Raw genomic sequence first — 10,611 nt, 5'->3', positions numbered from 1 at the left:
AAATTCATTTGCTATAACGTGATACATGTGAATGAATCATTTTTAGAATTTGCTAAACAGTGCATAGAGTTTGAGTTATAGGTCACACAACCAGCGGTGTTTACTTCCAATTAACGCAAGTGCAATTGATGACAGGTTCCCTTGTGTGTGTACTGCCATCAAAGCAATATTTCTGTAGAGATAGGTTTTTTGCAGTGCACCACATAAGTATTGTGGAAGGTTTGCACTATAAAGTCAGTGTAAAAGTGTAGGTTATAGTTTCATTTGAAGTAATTGGTAGGATTTCATTAGGTTATTTTAATATTTTGTGCGTATTGTGTATATTTTGTGTATTGCTTGTGGGTGTGATATTTTGGAAGAAATAGATTTCTGTGTATATTTGTACCAAGATAGTGAAAGCAGATTTCTGCAAACATGGTGAAGACACGAAAAGAAAAACTATCAGAGAGAATACGTCTGGGTATGATATGGATGACAATATACAGGAATTTCCAGTAACGAATCAACCCCAAATGTCAGGCTCTCTAATTCCTAGACTGGAAGGTGAGCAGCATCTGACCAATAATGTATCTGGTAATGCCGATGATCAGGCTCAGATGAGCAAAGGAATTCACTCAGCTCCTAGGATAGGTAGGGTTGATGCTATAGCACCGACAGATGATGTGGTGCAGGTACCAACACTAACCACTGATTTTTTGACTGCGCTGACGGCACAATTAGATCTAAGAGAGAAGCAACGGGATGAGAAAGAAAGACAGGAACGCCTTGTTCGCGAAGAAAAAGAAAGGCAAGAGCGCTTGATTCACGAGCAAGCTCTAATTTCACAAGTCAAAGATATTTTAGCTGCAGATCGAGCAGAGAGTGTAGCGTTGCTCTTGGGACCGGGGGGGGGGGGGGGGGCGAAAAGAAAAAGAATTGTTATTTTATATTCTTTTTTTTAATGTCAAAAAAGTGAATATTTTGGTGGGCCACTTGGCAACAGAATCGGGACTGATTACACTATTATAATAAAATACGTTGAGCATTAAATACCTGAATAAGAGCAGCAGATTGATTTATTTGAGATCGTTCGGAAGAAGCATTTCATTTCTGTGCAGGTTTATAGTCGCGATTTAGTCATACCCGGAACAATATTAAGGAACCAGAAGATCTCTAGACTTTAAAAGAAATGCAACACTACGCAATTAAAAAGAAGAGTTGATTCAGAAATAATAGGGAAACGATAATGTTCCTTCTGCCTCATGCTGCGTTCGGCCCATCAGCGTGATCGTAATTTCTGGTGATTAACTAACACAAAATAAATATCATTCAAGTAAATGAGGAGATGGAAATCATCAAGGTTAATTTACTAAAATAAGCACACTTATCTTTAACACATATTTTTTAATGCTACGAATCTTTTCATATTAAATTACAATAGATGACCATTGTGGTTAAATACTATACATAACAGTCAAAATGTCCTCTTGATGCTGTCTGTTCGTAATCAGTTACAAGAAACTACATGTTTTCTGATCGGAAAAATAACAATTAGCTCATTTACGGAATATTTTCACATTGTTTGTTGTGGTCTTCAGTCCTGAGACTCTATCCTGTGCAAGCTTCTTCATCTCCCAGTACGTACTGCAACCTACATCCTTTTGAATCTGCTTAGTGTATTCATTTCTTGGTCTTCCTCTACGATTTTTACCCTCCACGCTGCCCTCCAATGCTAAATTTGTGATCCCTTGATGCCTCAAAACATGTCCTACCAACCGATCCCATCTTCTAGTCAAGTTGTGCCACAAACTTCTCTTCTCCCCAATCCTATTCAATACCTCCTCATTAGTTATGTGAGCTACCCACCTTATCTTCAGCATTCTTCTGTAGCACCACATTTCGAAAGCTTCTATTCTCTTCTTGTCCATACTAGTTATCGTCCATGTTTCACTTCCATACATGGCTACACTCCATACAAATACTTTCAGAAACGACTTCCTGACACTTAAATCTATACTCGATGTTAACAAATTTCTCTTCTTCAGAAACGATTTCCTTGCCATTGCCAGTCTACATTTTATATCCTCTCTACTTCGACCATCATCAGTTATTTTACTCCCTAAATAGCAAAACCCCTTTACTACTTCAAGTGTCTCATTTCCTAATCTAATTCCCTCAGCATCACCCGATTTAATTTGACTACATTCCATTATCCTCGTTTTGCTTTTGTTGATGTTCATCTTATATCCTCCTTTCAAGACACTGTCCATTCCGTTCAACTGCTCTTCCAAGTCCTTTGCTGTCTGACAGAATTACAATGTCAAAGTTTTTACTTCATGAATTTTAATACCTACTCCGAATTTTTCTTTTGTTTCCTTTACTGCTTGGTCAATATACAGATTGAATAACATCGGGGAGAGGCTACAACCCTGTCTCACTCCTTTCCCAACCACTACTTCCCTTTGATGCCCCTCGACTCTTGTAACTGCCATCTGGTTTCTGTACAAATTGTAAATAGCCTTTCGCTCCCTGTATTTTACCCCTGCCGCCTTTAGAATGTGAAAGAGAGTATTCCAGTCAACACTGTCAAAAGCTTTCTCTAAGTCTACAAATGCTAGAAACGTAGGTTTGCCTTTTCTTAATCTTACTTCTAAGATAAGTCGTAAGGTTAGTATTGCCTCACGTGTTATTTTCACATAAAGTATAAAATACCGATGGGGAACGCAAGTCCGCGTCCGCCTTTCATGGAATACAAACAGTAAAAGGTGAGGCTCCCAATGCCTCATTTGTCTTGAAACAACAGAATTCTTTTTTTATCATTAATCGATACATGTACATAGAGATTTACAGGCACCGCGCAAGAACGGCAAAGATAAAGAATAATAGATTCTGTCGCTGCTATGCGAAGGTTCATTTCTTTTACTTTACAATTGTTCGATAACTTTAGGCCATCAGGCGTTTACTATTGAGCGTATATTAATGTCTGTGAGGCGAAAATTACTAATATTAGAAGTGTGATGCTCAGTTTCTGGTGAAAATGAACGAAACGTTTGAACAACGTGACAAAGTGATGGTATCATATTTGTCACAGGAGATCTATGTGGTTAAACAAGTCGCGGAATTATTTGATCAAAATAAAGACATTACGCAAAATATGTCACAATTAGATGAGAGAGTAGATCAATTAGACTACGCGCATAGCGTCTCAGATAATCATGTGAAAACTAATCTTACTACAATCGAAGATATGTCAACCAATTTATACCGAAACATTGTGTCACACAAGCTGTAGATTCGCTCGTGCTAGATGCCATCGACCGGCGCGAACCCTGATAAAAAGTCGCGTATTGAAATGTATCACTTAATATGTACGAAGTAGAAAAATCAGGCTGCGAGAGAATGCAACCGCTCTCTCTCCGGTCAATTATCCAGGGATTGTCGCTGCAAACGAGGCCGGAGTGTCACCAACGGTAGCACAAGTAAACACGAAGAACCTTTAGTTAGGAACATCAGAAAATTTAGTTCGTCACTGTGGGCGATGGAAATTGCGGAACAGTGTCCGACGTCCTCGGAAATTGAGAACAAATTTCTAGCCAGGTGCTGGTCAGGTCTGTGCAGGAAAAACTGAGTTAACAGATGTACAGCCCTGAACCCTTTAACCACCGCTGTGGTAATCTGAGGAAATATTTTGAACGGTACATGAATAAGACTATGTATTGGGATGAACCCATGCCTGCGAGTGATGTTTCACGAATACTAAAAGGAAAATTACCAATAGTGATTCGTGAAAAATTAGTGCACGTTCCTGATACATACCTAGAACTGTTCATGGCAGCGATAGATCCTCCGGATTTGGTACTTGAGGATGCCCGGCAGAGTGAGCAAGGGAACTCAAATAACGGTCAAGGGAATAACAAAGCAAGAAATGAGGGGAATGATAGCCCTGGTTCTGGCAAAAACAGTGAATATTCGAAAGGAGAAAATTTCCATAAAAAGGCGAACTCAATGAATAATGGACCGCCTGCGAATAATAGCTGGAATTGTAATGGGTATAGTGCGAACTAGTATGCCAATATGAACCAGTCTCCACCAAAAAGAGGGGGAGACAATTATAACCGAAAAAGACGAAGCGAAGGAAGAGAAAACTCCAACTTCGTAAATAAAAATACGGGAACAAAAATTGGGCAGTGGCAGCGGACAGGGCCAGCGAATTGGCAAACACAAGCCATGCCGACAGGTCATGTGCCTGTCAACCGTATTAACGTTATTCTGGTGCCACCACCCCCACTGCAGCCACATGTGTATGTCGCTCATGATACATCGCAAACTGTGACTGACGTGGTGAGAATTACAGACGTGACTGACCAAGTTTCGGCAGGGTGCGACAGACCGTCAAACTCTGGCCGACCTCTGTAAGCCCTTCCCAGACGGTCGGCAAGGTGTTGAAGGGGGGGACGGCAGGCAGAGTGTGGGTGTACATTTACTCCGTTATAATGGCGGGTGTGGTATTAAAGAAGAACTAACAGTTGATCCGCGAAAGGCAAAACAACAGGAGGTAGATCATGTACAGGGTGTGTTTATAGCAAAGATAATGGAATAGAAGTGACAGTAATCCTTGATACAGGAGCCAGCGCCTCTGTCATAGATGAGCAATTATTCAAATGTATCGACACATCTTGCCAGTGGAAAATTATAAGGTCGTAGGTGCTCTACGGGGCAGAGTGCATGTGATAAGGAATCAGGTGCAGGCTGAGATCGCCATGGAAAAAGAAGCCATATTATGCTCATTCCTTGTGGTAAGGAAGCTCACAGTGCCTTTCACCCTGGGACTTGATGTGCTACGGGAAATGAAAGCGAGAATTGACCTCTCCTGGGTCAAATGCATTTTATCGGTCCGCAGCTCGTGGTCGTGCGGTAGCGTTCTCACTTCCCGCGTCCGGGTTCGATTCCCGGCGGGGTCAGGGATTTTCTCTGCCTCGTGATGACTGGGTGTTGTGTGATGTCCTTAGGTTAGTTAGGTTTCAGTAGTTCTAGGGACTGATGACCATAGATGTTAATTCCCATAGTGCTCAGAGCCATTTGAACCTTTTTTTTTTTTTTTTTGCACTTTATCCTGCCGTAACCGGCAAATTGATCTGGCACTGATTAGGACCTCGGACGCATATGTAAATTATTTCCAGAATTTCCGAGTAACTGTCGATGATCTAGATACATTTGTTGACAATGACTGTTTCATTAAACAAAGCAGTAATGAACAGGAACCCGATTGGGAGTTGGAAGCTGTCACTACAACAAGCTGACTTAAGACAACTGTTAAATTAATTTGTGAAAGTATTTTCCGAAAAACTAGGAATCATTAAGGGATATGAATTTGATATGCAAGTGAAACCCCATCAAACATTCTGTCATGCTCTCTACTCTATACCGTGCTCTAAAAGGCCATCCGTAGGAAAAAGATACACAAAGGATGCTGCGTTGGCAGACAATCGAACCTTCGGTGTCACCGTTAGTAGTCCACTGTTAGCAATTATGAAAACAGACGGTAGTGTTCGATTAGTATTGGATGCACAGGACATTAATAACATAATAATACCCATTCGGACGAGACCCGAAAATATAGTAGAACAAATAAAGAAATTTCAAGGCTTCAAGTAATTGACAAGCCTTAACTTAACGCGTTCTTAGTGGCTGGGGCCTCGACTCAAGCTTCGAGGGAATATACCGCTTTTATATTTTCCAGTAGAAGCTACCAGTTCCGCGTTTCACGGTTTGGGTTGAATGTCAGTGCGAGCATATTCATTATGGCATTGGACACTGTATTACGGCCCGACCTTTTAGGAAAGGTAACGGTATATGTGGATGATATCCTAATAGCAACGGAAACCTGGTCTGAACATACGGAAATTTTATACCGTATGTTAACAAGATATGAAGCAGTGGGAGTCAGGGCCAACCTTGAAAAATCTAAATTCGGTCCTGAGGAAATAAAGTTTAAGGACACATCATTTCTCCCGTGGGAATCTTACCCAATCCCAAGAAATTAAAAGCAGTAGAGGAGATGCCATACCCTAATAACAAAAAGCAACTACAGGCATTTCTAGGAATGGCCTCCTCTTTTAGGCGATTTATACCTGCTCAGTTATTAAATAGTGAGGACTTATTAAGTCTACTCAGGAGAAATTGACCTTGGATTTTCACAGATGAATGCAAGAGGGCATTCGATGAAATCAAAGAAGCACTAATAAATGCGGAGATACTGCACCATCCTGACATGTCACAATATTTTTATCTTGCGACGGACGCATCTTTTTGTGGTTTGGGATGTTGCTTATTTCAAGTGGAAAATAAAAGGCAACAAGCTGAAATTAAAATAATAGGATTTGCAAGTTGTGTGCTGAATTCCTGTGAGCGGTCCTATTCCGCAATAGAACTTGAAGCCCTCAGACTGTTACGGGCACTAAAGAAATTTCATTATTACGTCTACGGAAAAATGCTATTAATATTTAGCGACCACCAAGCGCTTAGTTTCGTGCTGACGTGCCGCTTACTGCACAAACTTCTAACAAAGTGGATTTCGGCTTTGCAAGATTACGACTTCCAAATCAGACACGTGAAGGGAACGGATAATGTGATTGCAGGCGCATTGTCTGGATTACCTAGAGTTTGTGGGCTTAGTAGAACGGTCTACGGAGTTTAAAATCCTGTTGCTTAAAGATCCCATCAGACGGGACAAATATGTATGCGTGTGTCGCAAGATCGCACATATGCAGCGTGACGATCCGTTATGGTACGGGGTAATTGACTCACTAAATAACAATCCAAATGGAGAATTTGGCAAATTATATAAGATACCAAATGACATTTTGTATCACAGAACGAAAGAAACTTCAGAAAACTGGTGTGTTTGTATACCGACACGGTCAGTTAACAATCTGATATGGTACACTCACTATTGTTGGGGACATTTCGGTGGTAAGAAGTGCGCCGATCTGTTAATTAGATACTGTTATTTTCCGAACTTACACCGTAAGGTCAAAACACTTGTGAAGTCTTGCAGACAGGTCCGTCACAGATCGTTGCTGTCGATGTGAGCGGATCCTTGCCGATAGAAAGAGGCGGGGTAAAATATGTGGTAGCCGTGTTTGATATTTTCTCAAAACATCTGGAACTATATCCTGTAAGAACCTCCAGTACAAAAACTATAGTCCGAAAAAATTGTATGGGACTATATACCAGGCGTCGGGAAACAGATGACCTTGCTGACAGACAACGCCAGCTATTTCAAAGGCCAGGACTGGAAAATGTTTTTGAGGGAACACGACATTAAACCTATTTTAATATCATTTTTTAACCCGAGTGCGAATCCCGTGGAACGTTGTTTTCGCGATTTTAATCGATTTGTCCGGACATATGTGGCAAATCAACAAACTAAGTGGGTTGAGTTGGTATCACATTTTGAGAGAATTCATAACTATGTGCCTCATGAATCCACAGGGTGCACGCCTTGTGGAATAATGATGCTGACTGTACCTGAAGATGAGTGGCTGAAACCTCTGCCACGTATTCCAAGAGTCATAACTAGGGAACAAAAGTTACAACTAGCCCTGCTTGCACTGCAGCATCATGCAGCAATTAGAAAAGAAAAATATGATAGCAGTTTGAACAGACTCTACATTTACAGCAGAGGAGACTTGGTGATGTTCAAGACCCATCCTAAGTCTTCGATTATCAAAAGGAGTAACAAAAAGTGGCAGCTTTTATACTCAGGGCCACACAGAATCATGGAGATACCTCATGACGGGTGTTACCTTTTGGGACACCCAGGGACAGGAAAGGTAAAAGGATTATATCCCAACAGGGATCTAAAGCCATTCATACCCACGGATGCGCAAGCGGGCGCTTGGATGAAAATAAAACTCGACTGGAAAGTGTAGAGAGATTAGGTATAAGGTGTAAATACATAGTTAATTAAGATTTATTTCATGTATCTTGAATTTTGTGTGTATGCTGCTTATATATGTAGATGAGTCTAAGTTTCTAGGGAATGAGAGTTGTGTGTTTAATTGTGTGTACGTGGACAGAAGACTAGTAAATGAATCCGCTTAATGGCGCTTGGAACAAAATCGAAAACAAAAAAAAGCATTGTTGCTGGAACACATACTAGCCGCAAACCATTAACAGAATGCGAGAAATCTGAGGATTTATTCTCTGAACAGTATAATAACTGAAGGTATGGCAGATAATTAATAACTGCATAGATTCCAGCTGGGAAGCACGTGCAGTTGCACCCTGACAAGTAAGGCAACTGCAAGCGCAACAACAACAAAAGGAAATGAATCAGTGTTTAATGGCTATACATGCTCCATGTAAAAATTCACTGAACTCACGAGTAGCCGGCCGATGTGGCCGAGCGGTTCTAGGCGCTTCAGTCTGGAACCGCGCGACCGCTGCGGTCGCAGGTTCGAATCCTGTCTTGGGCATGGATGTGTGTGATGTCCTTAGGTTAGTTAGGTGTAAGTAGTTCTAAGCTCTAGGGGACTGGTGACCTCGGATGTTAAGTCCCATAGTGCTCAGAGCCATTTATTGAACTCACCAGTCCAGGAAGACCAATTAGTCGAAACTTTAAGTAAGAGGTGCTAGGTAAATCAATCACTTGATACAGAGTGAAAAGTCGTATCTGGAAGTAACTCTGGTTTGGCTAATGGATGGAATATTACTGTGTAATTTGAAAGCCATATTTCTTATGTAGGTCAAGTAATACGTGCTAATATGTTCCAATTTATAAGTGAGACTATCCGGACGCTTAGATAGTGCAACACGGATGAAGTGAATCGTTAATTGGAATGCGATTTAAAAATTGAACATTAAACTGTGTGCTAACACAATGACCTGACTGTGTTTCGCAGCGTAAAACTGTTGTTCAAATACAGCGAGTTAAGGAAAATAAAATTAACAGCATACATGGTGCTGCCTTCCGCAAAATACACAATTTAATACGCAAAACAGTACGGCCATTTACAGTGTGAAGAAAAGTTTCTGTGGACAAGGTAACTTCCTATGACCGGAATATTCTCAGTGGACTGTGAAGGGACGCTACAAGTGGTGCACAGCGAACTGCGGATCCCGGGGCCGACAAACGCACGCTAGAAGCGACGCAGGGACAACATAGCGAAGTGAGAAAATGTCACAGCTACGTACTCGCATGAACATTCGCATCAGTGACAGTGTGTAGTGCTGAGTAGTGGACATTTAACAAAAAACAGTGATTAAGTTAAAAACAGTGATTAAGTTAAAAACAGTGATTAAGTTAAAAAACAGTGATTAAGTTAAAAAACAGTGATTAAGTTAAAAAACAGTGATTAAGTTAAAAAACAGTGATTAAGTTAAAAAACAGTGATTAAGTTAAAAAACAGTGATTAAGTTAAAAAACAGTGATTAAGTTAAAAAACAGTGATTAAGTTAAAAAACAGTGATTAAGTTAAAATGGTGAAATGTATGAGTCCGAGCCATAAACTTATTTAAAGAAGTGGATCTCGTACGTTCGTACATTGCATCAGTGCAAAGAAAAACAGTATACATGAATGTGAGGAGTGCTTGAAGACTAATAACATTTTTCAGCACATTCGATATGTGTATTTGTCCTGTTCAGGTGATGAAATGATGCTCCGTCGAATGTTTTCATGTTGTACACGAGGCGAGCGGCCGACAGTCATTCCTGACTGCACAGCTGATGCGCGGCGCCTGGCGACTGATTGTCACCTGTCGGCGCTGACGTCACGGCGCAGGTCAACGAACTGTCGCTCTTAGCGGTAGACTGCCGTACACGCTTCCGTCGGCGCGCAACAACTCGCCGATATCTCAACCACTAAACCAGCATCGATGGCTCTTACAATTGTGCTTTGTTGATTAATTCAACGCACATATTATCAGCATAAATAATGGAAAGAGAGACTGAATGTCAACAATCTGAAGGCTCCGGGCGAGGTTTTTGACCCATTTTTTCTTACACCTGTAACCCATATGGGGGAGCGTAAGCCAATTCGTATCGGGTCTGTAGGATTCCGGATTGTTCACATTCCTGATCAAACAGAGTTGGAAATAGTCAATGGACTCACCTGTGACAGTGAGACCGAAACATATCTAAAACACATGAACTACATATCACACATATAACTATGTTTTTGTTGTGGTCTTCAGTCCTGAGACTGGTTTGATGCAGCTCTCCCTGCTAATCTATCCTGTGCAAGCTGCTTCATCTCCCAGTACGTACTGCAACCTGCTTCTGAATCTGCTTAGTGTATTCATCTCTTGGTCTCCCTCTACGATTTTTTACCCTCCACACTGCCCTCCAATACTAAACTGGTGATCCCTTGATGCCTCAGAACATGTCCTACCAACCGATCCCTTCTTCCAGTCAAGTTGTGCAATGAACTCCTCTTCTCCCCAATCCTATTCAATACCTCCTCATTAGTTATGTGATGTACCCACCTACTCGTCAGCATTCTTCTGTAGCACCACATTTCGAAAGCTTCTATTCTCTTCTTGTCCAAACTAGTTATCGTCCATGTTTCACTTCCATACATGGCTACACTCCATACAAATACTTTCAGAAACGACTTCCTGACAAATCTG

This window comes from Schistocerca americana, chromosome 8, assembly GCF_021461395.2.
Source record: "Schistocerca americana isolate TAMUIC-IGC-003095 chromosome 8, iqSchAmer2.1, whole genome shotgun sequence".
Lineage (NCBI taxonomy): Eukaryota > Metazoa > Arthropoda > Insecta > Orthoptera > Acrididae > Schistocerca > Schistocerca americana.
The sequence above is the reverse complement of the archived record's forward strand: the minus strand, read 5'-3'. Positions refer to the sequence as shown.